This window comes from Pseudonaja textilis, chromosome 12 (genome assembly GCF_049901715.1).
Source record: "Pseudonaja textilis isolate UNSWEBS1 chromosome 12, rPseTex1.2, whole genome shotgun sequence".
NCBI classification, from domain to species: domain Eukaryota; kingdom Metazoa; phylum Chordata; class Lepidosauria; order Squamata; family Elapidae; genus Pseudonaja; species Pseudonaja textilis.
Window position 1 is genome coordinate 4,588,430 of NC_142001.1, and position 12,224 is coordinate 4,600,653.

Below are 12,224 nucleotides of genomic sequence, written 5' to 3' on the forward strand. Positions count from 1 at the left end.
GATTTTCAGATTTCCCCAACCTGCTGGTCACTAACTCTAACCCCACACCCCCAGCCTGCAAATTCAGGAGCTGGACTAACGGCAGCTTATGAGAGCCTGAATCCACACGTGCTTAGGACCTCACCTTGGGGAACAATATAACAGCAGAGGATTCTGTCAGCCACAGTTTATTTTGCAAGCCACGTTATGGCCCGTGTGAACAGCTTGGGCCTTGCTACTGTTGGCAGTCAAAGGCTCTTCTTTTCAAAATGACCAAGTCAGGACAAGCCCAACAATAAGCCAGATTCAGCGAGAGAAGGCAATGGTTGGACAAAGGACAAACAATCCCAGTTCAGAGTTTGAGAACAAATCCCAGCTTGGCAGCCATTGGCGGGAGGCGAATCAGCATGGCAAGATCTTTTGATTCTACTTGTAGAAAACATAAATCCCTTGTTCTCCAGAAGGATATTCTGACTCCACTTAGTGGGAAGATAGAGTATTTATTTTCCCACTTCAATAACCTTTCACCCAGGTGAATGTGTGGATAGTAAAGCCATGAATGTTTCCAACCCTAAGAGTTTCAAATGTCCGAGGGAATCAGCAAAACCTGGCCAACAATTAATTTGCTGAGTTATTTTGCATTCTGACCTATAGCTATTTTTTTCTCAATGTTGCCATGGAGAAAACACTCCATTTCCTCCTCCTTTTCCTCCATTTTCCCCCAATTGTGAAGAACTAGAAACAAAATTGCTGTAAAATTGCTTGTTCATCCAGAAAAAAAGTTTGCAAAATAACAATGGGAAAATTCTGGTTTTTGAGCTGATATAACCAAATATGATAAAAATGTCAATCATCACCAACTGAGCAGGATGGTTTTAAGTGCTCATTTCTTTCCAGAAAGCTGCTGCTTTCTTCCTGGTTTAATCAATTTAAAATCCTTGAGCAGCCTCGAAAATTAAAAATTTCCCACCAAAGTAAGTTGATATTCACACATCTTTCATAAATACCTAATTTTATAGTTGTGCCTATTTGGAAGTAAGTCCTGATTGGGTTTCATTGGGCTTGCACTCACTCAATGTACATAGGAATATAATGGTAATTTTTAAAAACGTAACAGTATTTGGCAGCGAATGAAAACAAGTGCCAATTCCTCTCTCCTAAGGTCACATATTTTTTTACTTATATTTTTTCTTTTATTTAGAACAAAGTTAAAATTACAAAATATAAAACTCAGAAAAAACCACTAAGCAGTCAAAACATTAAAAAAGGTGTAACAAAAAACCTCCACACATTTTTAATGTTCTGACTGTTTTGTCTTTTGGGTTTTTCTTCTTGGGTTTTTTTTGAGTTTTGTATTTTGTAGATCAAAGGTCTCCTTTAAGTTGCCATGGTTGGAGACCCTTCTTGTAGATCATCTAATTTTTTTAAATTAGGTGAGTGGGGGGCTGTAAACTGCCTCCAATTTCATAGTTTTTCACAGCTTTTGGGGTTTAATTTGAAGGAGTTCTGATGTCCAGTTTTGATTTATGGCTATGCAAGACTTGAATAGTTGCTTCAGTGTAAGTAGGAACCCAAATAGAGGCCTCTCTGTGGCTCATTAATACAACTGTATCTTTTTTCAGGATTGCACACCTGCTACAGAGGTCGCTCCACGGTAGCCTCCCATTTAATGATGTGGCTGCTTTAATAAGTCTTGGATTCAGACATCACATATTCTGAAGAAATTCAGGATATTGAATTCAAAGTACCGCACAGCCCTATTCTCTCTATATGCTTTTCGCAGAATTTGGTTCCCAGGAGGTGCAGTGCATTCTTTTAAAGCGAGAGCCTCCCAACTTGGCACCTTTAAGCCTTGAGGACTTCAACTCCCAGAATTCCCTAGCCAGCCATGTTGGCTGGGGAATTCTGGGAGTTGAAATCCACGAGTCTTAAAGGTGCCAAGTTGGGAGAACCCCCTGTTTTAAAGTGAAGGAACGCACTGAGGCTTTGCAGGCTCAGGATTGTTTAATCAACATTCTTAAATTCTGCCCTCAGATTATAATCAAAAGTATACAAGTGTTTGCATAACAGGAAGGAGGCTCCTTTCCTCCTTTGACAATCGAGTAAACTGAAGCAAGGGTCTCCAACCTTGGCCACTTTAAGACTTGTGGACTTCAACTCCCAGAATTCCTCAGCCTCAAGTCTTAAAGTGGCCAAGGTTGGAGATCGCTGAACTAAAGTGTTTCCATTGTTGAGAAGTGTTAAGGACCATATCTGCCTCTCAGTTTTTGGCGTATGCAATTTTTTTTTTGTACGGCTATATATTGTCTAAATTGGGTGGCAATTTGCCTTTGCCAACCGAGGGAGAACAATTGAAATCATATTAATGGCTACCTGATTATTCTGAAGAAGATTAGCGAAGGCTCTAGCCCCCCCACCCTCCAAAATATAAGTTCCCTTTTTGTCCAGGAAAATTTCCCATACCTCCACTAAGGAAATGGGATCCATGTGTAGCCTGTTCTCGTCCTTCCGGGAACAGTTGTGTACACAAACGCTTCAATTCCCTGAAAGAGGCATTGTGAAAAGTCTGCCTAGATCAGAGGCCTTCAAACTTGACAGCTTGAAGACTTGTGGACTTCAACTCCCAGAATTCCTCCTCCAGTCAGGTTAGCTCTGGAATTCTGGGAGTTGAAGTCCACAAGTCTTAAACTTGCCAAGTTTGAAGACCCTCGGCCTAGATTTTGGCCACATCTGCACCCCTGATCACTTGCCGCCTTCTCCATCCAGTCTGCCCTTAATCCAGACTGCAGAGGGTGGTGGAATTCTTCAGGGCATCTTCACCCCAAAGCAGGGGTGGGATTCAAAAATCCCAGCAATCAGTTCACTGCCCAGTTGCTGGGTGGGGCCTGGCCAGAGTGGGCGTGGCCTACCGGAACTTCCAGGAGAGCCATTTTTTTGCCTTCCCCAGAGTCCGGAGGCTTCCCTCGGGCCTCTGGGAGGGCAGAAACGGCCTTCTCCAGGTTCTGGAGGCCCTCCAGAAGCTGGAAACTGGCCTGTTTCTGGACTTCTGGCACTTCCGTAAGGCAGTTTTCCCCCTCCCAGAGCCTCCGCACAGCCCCTGCACTTACCTGCATCTAAAATGGGCTGCATGTGGGGTGGGGCCAGCCAGTCAGTCCAAATACTGGTTCTGCAAACCGGATGCAAATTTAACTTCCAGTTCGCCTGAACCGGTCTGAACCGGCAGAATCCCACGCCTGCCCCAAAGCAGTGGGGCCCCTGCCCATGATGAGCAGTAGTGATCTTCCATCCTCTGCCTCTAGCTTTCTTCATTGCCAAGGTGCAAGATTGGGTAGGGAAACTGGCGGAAGATTGGATAGAGGAGGGAAAGGATAGGTTTGACCTGTAGAAGACCCAAAGCTCTGTTCCTTCCTCTCCAGGCTGGCTGGGGAATTCTGGGAGTTGAAGTCCATAACTCTTAAGGTTGCCAAGGTTGAGAAATTCTGATTTAGTATCGGGCAGATTCTTCAGTCCAGGTGCCAGATCATTATTTATAACAGGGGTCTCCAAACTTGGCCACTTTAAGACTTGTGGACTTCAACTCCCAGCAAAGCTGGCTGGAGAATTCTGGGAGTTGAAGTCCACAAGTCTTAAAGGGGCCAGGTTTGGAGACCTCTGATTTATAACATTGAGATAGGTCAGCGATAGGAAATAAACCGGCACATTATGACAGTAGTTGGAGGTACAGGTAGTCCTCAACATACGACCACAAATTGAGCCCCAGATTTTTGTTGCTAAGTGAGACATTGGTTACGCGAGTTTTTTGCCCCATTTTTATGACTTTTCTTGTTAAGTTAGCCAAGTGGTCCTAAAGGGAATCTGGCTTCCCCACTGAAGTTGCTTGTCAGAATGTGACAAAAGGGATCCCATGACCCGAGGACACTGAAACGGTCATAAATATGAGTCCGTGGCCAAGCATCTGAATTGAGATCACCTGACCCCAGGGTTGCCGCAACGGCCACGTATGAAAAATAGTCACACGTCCGCTTTTTCACGGCTGTTATAACTTTGAGCGGCCACTAAATGAGCTGCCCTAAGTCGAGGACTACCTGTATAAAGACTGCTGGGTTTTAAGGGACAGATAGTGAGACAATTAGTAGGAATTGCTGGGGAACCAGGTAAGAAGCCATGATAGCAAGGAGGTACAAGCTATGCATATTGTGTGATTAATTATTAAGTCATACCTTGAGTAGGATTATGTAGCTTAGCAGAATCAATTTGTAATTATTTCATATTGTACAGTGTTTATATAGTGGGCTTTAAATATATCTATATCTATATAAACAGAAAAAGAGAGAGAGAAAAAGTTTATTTAAAATGCCAGGTTGATCCCCATTTCTTTCTTTCTTTTTTTAATCTCCAGTGATTTGTATAAGATGCTCACAAAAGAGAAAAGTTCATTCATATTGGTGAACTGTAAGGATCAGGTGGTCAATTTTGTACTGATTAATTACTGACAATTCCATGGGACCCAGAGCAAAAATGAAGGGGGGAAAAAAAAACCCTATTTTAAAACCCATCAGGCTGAGGAGGCTGGAGTTAAAAACTTTTGCAAGATTTGGCTGGCAAAAATGTGTGTCAGGAAAGAAAACGATTCCAAAGACAACAATCTTCCTTTCCTTTGCCAGAACTGCCGAGGCCAGTGGAGACAAGACCACTTGAGACCAAATTTATTCGTGTTATTTAAAAAAAATCTGCATGCAAAAAGATTGGATGTTTGGTGTATTGCTCTTTTGAGAAGCAGTGCATATGGGTAAAGACATGTGCAATTCAACCCCTCCTCCGTAATCGGGTCTAGTTAAAGTTCTGAAGAGGGCCCGTGTTCATTGGTCCAGGGACCAAGGAGCTCTGCAACAGAAGGGGGAGGGGAATGATAAAATCAGCATTACGGCATCACAGCGCTGCTTTCGGTATTTTAACAAAATCCGCAGATCCTGCAGTGTTTTGCGTACTGAATCAGTCCTGATTCAGTAGCTACAGTACCATGGTGACACAGTGGTCAGAATGCAGTATTGCAGGCTAATTTTGCTGAGTGCCAGCAGTTTGATCCTGACCGGCTGAAGGTTGACAGACTTCCATCCTTCCAAAGTCAATAAAATGAGGAACCAGATTGTTGAGGGCAAGAGGTTGGTTCTGTAAACCACTTAGAGAGGGCTGTAAAGCACTGTGAAGCGGTATATAAGTCTATTGGTGTCTTCCTTCCTTCCTTCCTTCCTTCCTTCCTATCCATCCATCCATCCATCCATCCATCCCAGCTCAAGGTCGACTCAGCCATCCGTCCTTCCGAGGTGGGTAAGGACCCAGATGGTTGGGGGCGATAGGCTGACTGTAAACCGCTTAGAGGGGGCTGGAAAGCACTGTGAAGCGGTATATAAGTCTGTGCTAGTTCTAGTGCTATAGAGGACTAGAATGCTTTGAAAGAGATGTATGTTCTTGGGCAGTTTCAGGGCCTATTCATCATCCAATGAAATGCATACATCCCAATAACTTGGATGCAACTCCAGGGCATCCTGGGTACATTGGTTATGTCATAAAAGTTGGCTGCAAATATGCCATCATGGCTGCCATCTTGACTTTTTTGACTCTCTTCCACCTCTCCAATGTAAGTGATTTCTGCTGGATCTGGAACTGGCAGAGCCAAGTGCCAAGTGAAGCAAATAAATGTCTGCAGATATGGGAGAGAGGGAAGGAGGGAGGAAAGGAAGGAAGGAAGGAATTTGCAGATATTTGAAGACTGAGTGAGCCATGTAGAGATTAATACTGCTAAAGGACATTCCTGAACCTGGGATTGCTCATGAAACATGGGGCTTTCTGCTGATTATTCCCAGTGCCTGTCCCCTATTTTCACTATCGAAAAGATGCTGGCCCATGTTACACAAACCTTCAGTAGTTAAAGCCCTAGAGGGGATAATAAGCAACATGATCAAAGTGATTACTTAAATTAAATTCTCTGCCTCTCCCTTTCCCTCTCCCTCTCTGTCTCTCTCTCTTCATTAAAATACCGTTTCCAACTCTAGCTGATTAATTTAGTTCAGTCGTAATTACAGCTTGGCTGAAAAGCATCTGCTTGCTGGATTAAACAAGAGTACTTTTTGGAGATAGGATCCTTCTCAGGTCCAACTTGCAACATGGAACTTTCATTTTTCTTCTCCTTCTCTCTCGTTCATAGTAGCTTACCTTTCCCTCTGGTAATTGGATGAGAAATGAATCCATTACGTAACCGCAGTGCTGTCTCCTTTTTCTGCACTGTTGTTGAAGCTGCCAGCCGTTTGCCTGGTTTTTCATCTAGTAGTTCTCTCCCTGTGCATTCTGCTAATCCTTTTTTCCCCTCTTAAAAACCTCAAATAGAAGCAGATAGTGGAATAAAGACATGGAACTCTTAATCAAATTTAAATTGGGGATATTAGACAGATGTAACAGAATAACAGAGTTGAGAAGGATTAGGGAAATCTTCTAATCCAGTTCTCTGGTCGAGCAGGAAACTCCAGATTAGGAGTCTCCAACCTTGGCAACTTTAAAACTCGTGGACTTCAACTCCCAAAATCCCAGAGTTCAACTCTGGGAATTGGAGTCCACCAGTCTTAAAGTTGCCATGGTTGGAGATCCCTGATACCATTCCAGACAAATGGCTGTCCAGTCTTCTAAAAAACTTCAGTGATTATTCTCACTGGGCTCAATTTGAACTTTAACTCAGTTTGGGAAATATATTTAATTTAATTTAGCTAAATAATTTGAATTGGATTTTCAAATCAATGGAAAAAAAGTACGTTTCAGGCTCAAAATATCAACTGGATCTCCAAATTGGATCTGAATTTTGAAGTCATTCAGTTTTATCAGCTGGTTTGCTTCAAAGGTTCCGTCTGAAGATGCAGTTCCATTGAATTACTTCCTGGTTAAATATCTCTGTCAAATATTTTTAATCAAATAGATGGGATGACAGATGGCAGGCCAGTCTCTTCTTGAAAGCTTCCAGTGATGGTGCTCCCACAACTTCATAGGACAACTTCTGTTCCATTGGTGGATTGTTCTCACTATCAGAAAATTTCTCCTTATTTCTAGGTTGAATCTCTCCTTGTTCAATTTCCATCCATTATTCCTTGTCTGGCTTTGAGGTGCCTTGGAAAATAGCTTGACCCCTTCCTCCTCTCTGGGGCAGCCACTCCAATATTAGAAGATGCTCTCCTGTCTCCCCTGGTCCTTCTCTTCCCTAGACTAGCCAAGCCCAGTTCCTGCAACCGTTCATCGTATGTTTGAGCCTCCAGTCCCCTCATCATCCTGGTTGTTCTTCTCTGCCCTCTTTCTCAATAACTTTTTTATATTGTGGTGACCGAAATATTATTATCCTTAGTCCCATTTAAGCCCCTGCAACTGGACTATTCCTTTCAGTTGGAGTTGTCATCATTTCCTGATGACACCAGATGTCCCCTTTTCCCAATCTTCGTGGTTTGATAGAAACCTCTATCTAACTGTTACTTCCAGGGCTGTCTTCATGGAAATTAATATAATTATTTTTTAAAAAAATTAAATAGAGTGCTCTTGGGAATAAATAATTATGTCTGCCTCTTAAAAAAAACTAGCTCTTCCAACTTTTACTAGTGGGATTGAGTCCTGACTGGCTCAAGGTTGGCTCAGCCTTCCATCCAGGTCAGTAAAATGAGGAGCCAGATTGTTGGGGGAGCAAGAGGCTGACTCTGTAAATTATTTGGAGAGGGATGTTTAAGTGCTCTTGCTATTGTGTAATAGGAAAGGGACTTCTTTGCATTAGCACCAAAACTGGGAAAATATCACCTTTCTTTTCGATTCTGAAGTTTTAAGTAATTGGCTCAGGCAATTTGGGGGCTTTCCTTTAGTTCTGCCGCCTTGGCAGATTTTGTATCAATCCTTCATCCCTAGCTGGTTTTGTACAAGACACTTAACTGGGTGAGTTTTATAAGCCTCTTGGCTACAGCTAATTAAAGCTGATTAGAATCTGCCTGGGGGTGTGGATTAACATTGTAATGAGCCAGGCCATCAGTTTATAGCTCAACAAACTTTGCACATTTAGAAAACAAATCAATTCAGCAACTAATTTAGGCATCTGGCATGGATATATCATTGCTTTTTATGGCCCTCCTAATTTTTGATTGGATTTTAAATTGATGCTCTGCCTAGTAGACCCACGAGGTCAAAAATACTTTAATAAATTAAATATTAAGGTGGGTGAAGAAGAACTGAGAAAATGGCAGGCAGGTGAACCATCCTTGTTAAGGCTGACTTGGAGAAATAAGGAGCAAACTCCTAGGAATCAAGGAAGAGGCAAAGGGCTTTGGGGCGGGGGCTCTTCGGCACCCAACAGAGCAACAAATAGGAGCAAGAGAATTCTCAGGTTCGGTAGTTGTGGTTCAGTTGCCAGATCATGTCTGACTCTTCACATCCCCGTAGATCAGAGGATGCTAGGCTCCCCATCCTCCACTGACTCCCAGAGTTTGGCCCAAATTCACGTCCATTGTGTCTTTGACTCGGTCTAACCATCTCACCTCCTGCCGCCCCCTTCTCCTTTCGCCTTCCCGGCTTCCCAGCACCACGATCTTCTCCAGGGAGTCCTCTCCTCTCATTAGGTGGCCAAAGTATTTGAGCTTCAGCTCCAGCACCTGTCTCATTTTACAACCTTTTTGGCCCCGGCTGTTCAGTGATTCACTGAAGTTGTTAAGAGAATCCGGCTTCAACCCTCTAGCGGCTTTGTTGATTCGGGGAAGGTCACAAGTGATGATCTCGTGAACCCCAGGAGGCTGACACCGTCATCAACAGACGCCAGTTGCCAAGCGTCCAAATGTTCATCGCGTGACTAGGGGATGCTATGATGGTCGTAAGCATGAGGTCTGGTCGCAAACAATATTTTCCATGCCATCATAATATGAAGTGCTTGCTAAACGAAGGGCCTACCTGCATCAAAATGGGAAGGTGGTTATTGGAGGCCTTCAATGTTTGAAATAGTCTCCCCCCCACCCAAAGACAGCATCGGGGTCTCTGGGTTGCAGCCTCTATAGGGGACTTTAGATCTACCTGAGAAGAGCAGGCGGCTTGGTCCTCCTCGGAGATAAAACGTGCCATTGAAAGCAAAGGTTGTGGAGCCTGTCTTTTTGCAGATTTAGTTCTCTGATTCTGTATTGTTTGCTTGTCATTTTTTTTCCCCTGGCAGGAAGAAAGAAAATTTAGTCCCGGGCTAAATTTAGAGCAGAGATGATAAGTGAGGAGAACTGTATGGAAGGGAAAGGAAGAATGGCTAAGGTTGGAGTCCTCCCCGGCAAGGAGTGGGACGCAAAGGGGGCACCTCCTCAGATGGAGGCGGGGCTGAGCTTAGGAGGTGCGTTCAAAAGAAAGGCCAGATCTTTGACCTCCGGAGCAGCTGGCGTCAAAGCAGATGTTCTATCAAAAACAGACTACATTTCTATCTATGTTACCCTGATTCTTAGCCTAGGTGGCTAGTACAAACCCCAGTGATGCTGTGCCATTGCGATGTCCTTTGCACAACGACGTCATCTCATGGGTGATGTCACTTCCTCTCTTTCCCTTCTCCGTGAATGCCTTAAGCTCCTTATAGCAGGGCTCTCCAACTCTGGCCCCATTAAGACTTGTGGACTTCAGTTCCCAAAGCTGGCTGAGGAATTTTGGAAGTTGTAGTCCACAAGTCTTCAAGTGGCCAAGGTTAGAGAGCCCTGCCTTATAGAACAGGGAGACCTGAGAGGATTATCGGTAAGGATGCACAACTTAGGATCAGATAGGTTTGATCAAATGTTTATATTTGACTTAAGTATATTTTGGTTAAGATGAAGCAAGTGCCATGATCAGATTCCTTCTCTATCTGCCACATTAAAAATGATCGTGATCAGCAATTTTAGGAGAGGCCCCCAGCAGTCTTGGGCATTTGACACAAGCTTAGCTTTGAGGAATGGATGAGAGATAGGGATGCAATCAACCAGCCGTTGATGGATGCTGGGCTTGTATCCTGCACCCAAGCTCCCCAGTTTGATTCTCTGATAGGTCCCACCAGCGTTTGGCTCTAGGGAGGAGTCAGAGGGTTACAGGGCTCCAACCAGAAAACCAACAGTCTATTCTTTGAACTTCTGGGATGAGAAGAGAGTGACGGGGGGAACAGATGCCTGGCACTGTCCTAGATGTTGAAATCAGTTGATGTGAGTAGACCAATTGCATGCTATCACTCATAATGCACCTAGTTCTAAAACACTTCCTTAGGCAGGGCAATTGGAAGAGGACATGCGGTTTTCCTTCCTCTTTCTGCAGAGATGGATGGATGGATGGATGGATGGATGGATTTATCCTTTCTACACCTGGATCTTAGCTGTTTTCCCAGGTGTGTGGGTTGAAGCTTGTTGGCCCAAAGTCTTGGCTGCTTAGCACATACGTCAATACAACTCATGAGCATCTCTGGGAACTTCTTGATAAAGTCACAAGGGCACTTTTGGGGGGGAATAAAAAGATTGCACAAAGTGAAGCAGCCACAAGCTGCAAAATGTCCCAACCTGGGACACCGTGGAAAAGCCATGGAGATGTTTGATATAGTGATTGATCAATCAGCCTTTGGGGAATGTCAGAAGTTATTGTTTGCTACATGCTCATCTAATAACAGGATATAGTGGTTCCATTTCCACATTCTAACCTTTTGGATGAAATGGATCAACTAAACTAATGTTCAAGTTATCTCCCTAACCCTCGGTCTGATATTACTCAGGGCAGACAGAGTCCTGGGATAGGGGTCTACAACCAGGTCCTACAACTACCTGAAAGTCTTTGCTGATATCATCAGAAGGAGGATGGTGTCACAGGAAGGACCAGGGGTGAGATTCAACCAGTGTAACAACCGGCTCTGTGAGTATGTGCTTTGTGCGTGCACAGAGCGTTTGCTACTGACCTTCTCCAGCAATCTCTTTGTGTTAAACAACTGATGCGCGGCAATCGGCTGTGCCGCGCAAATCAGCTGAGCTTGAAAACCAGGATATAAAGCACAGCCTAGAGGGAGGCAAGGGAGACAAGCGGGTGGGCTCAACAGCTGATCATTGGAGTGAACTAGTTTGCTCACAGCTGATTCTCGGAGCTACCGGCTCACTTGAACCGAGCCAAACCAGTAGAATCCCACCCCTGGGGAGGACCAGGAATCAGGTATATGTTTGGAAGAGAGAGGGGACTGGAGAGGCTTTAAGAGCCACACTGAAAGGGAGATATTTCCAATCTTCCAAAACCTTCCATGCAGTGGTGGGATTCAAAAGTTCCCACCACCGGTTCTGTGGGCGTGGTTTGGTGGGATTGTGTGATTTGCACAATCGTCCGCATTGTCAACTCATAAAACATTTTGTACACACCTTTTATAGTTGACAGCAGAAAGAAGGGGGGCGAGTTTCAAAGAGCAGGAAGCAGTGTGGAATTGAAAGTACATTCCATTCGTATTTTCTTCAAAGAGTGATTAGATGACTGAAGCTTCTGCCGGCAAAAATTTAATTGGAGAGCATGATTGATGACTCTTGGCTATGGACGTGTTTCGTTGGATGATACACCCAGAAGGGTGGGGGGGAAAGCAGGATCAAGGGTGACAGTGAATTACATATCTCAGAGTTGGCTACGCCCAGGTAAATGCCGGAATGTTAACTTCTAATAAATCCTTTGAAGTGTTGGGAGTGTGGCTCGAGGTTCATGATTTAATTGGAGTAGCTGCCGGAATCCTGACATACATGTCTTAAAACAGTAAAAACTGAGCTCTTGTGCCTCTCAGCTGTTTAGCACAGCAATCTGTTCTGCCGCGCCAAACAGCTGAGAGGTTAAAAGGGACCTAGGAGCAGGGCGGGCAGGTGGGCCCAACTGCAGAGCATCGGAGAGGCTTAGAGTGAACCGGTTCTCCGCCAGCTGATCTTCGGCACTACTGGTATGCCAGAACCGGGCCAAATCGGTAGAATACCACCATTGCTTCAATGGCTTTAAAAACCAGTGCCAACATTTGTTGGCAAAATAACCAAATTTCATTGCCAAGATTTTTTGTGGCCATTTGAGGCTATGGGGTTTCTGCGTTTCTTGGAAGGAAGGAAGAGCTGAGTTCCCAGAGAATTCCTACAGATATTTCCATTCTTGTCTTGAGAAATAAAACTGTATGTATAACCAAAAGTGATACAAGGGCACTTCTGCTTGTTCCAACTTCCTGAACTTCTACAGACTCTGATAAG

General features: G+C 44.2%; 1 long non-coding RNA gene across 1 annotated transcript in view; it reads left to right on the forward strand.

Moving 5' to 3' along the window:
- Positions 1 to 12,224, forward strand: part of LOC148124763 (uncharacterized) — a 60,826-nt gene that overhangs the window by 47,468 nt on the left and 1,134 nt on the right. The window lies entirely within an intron of this gene.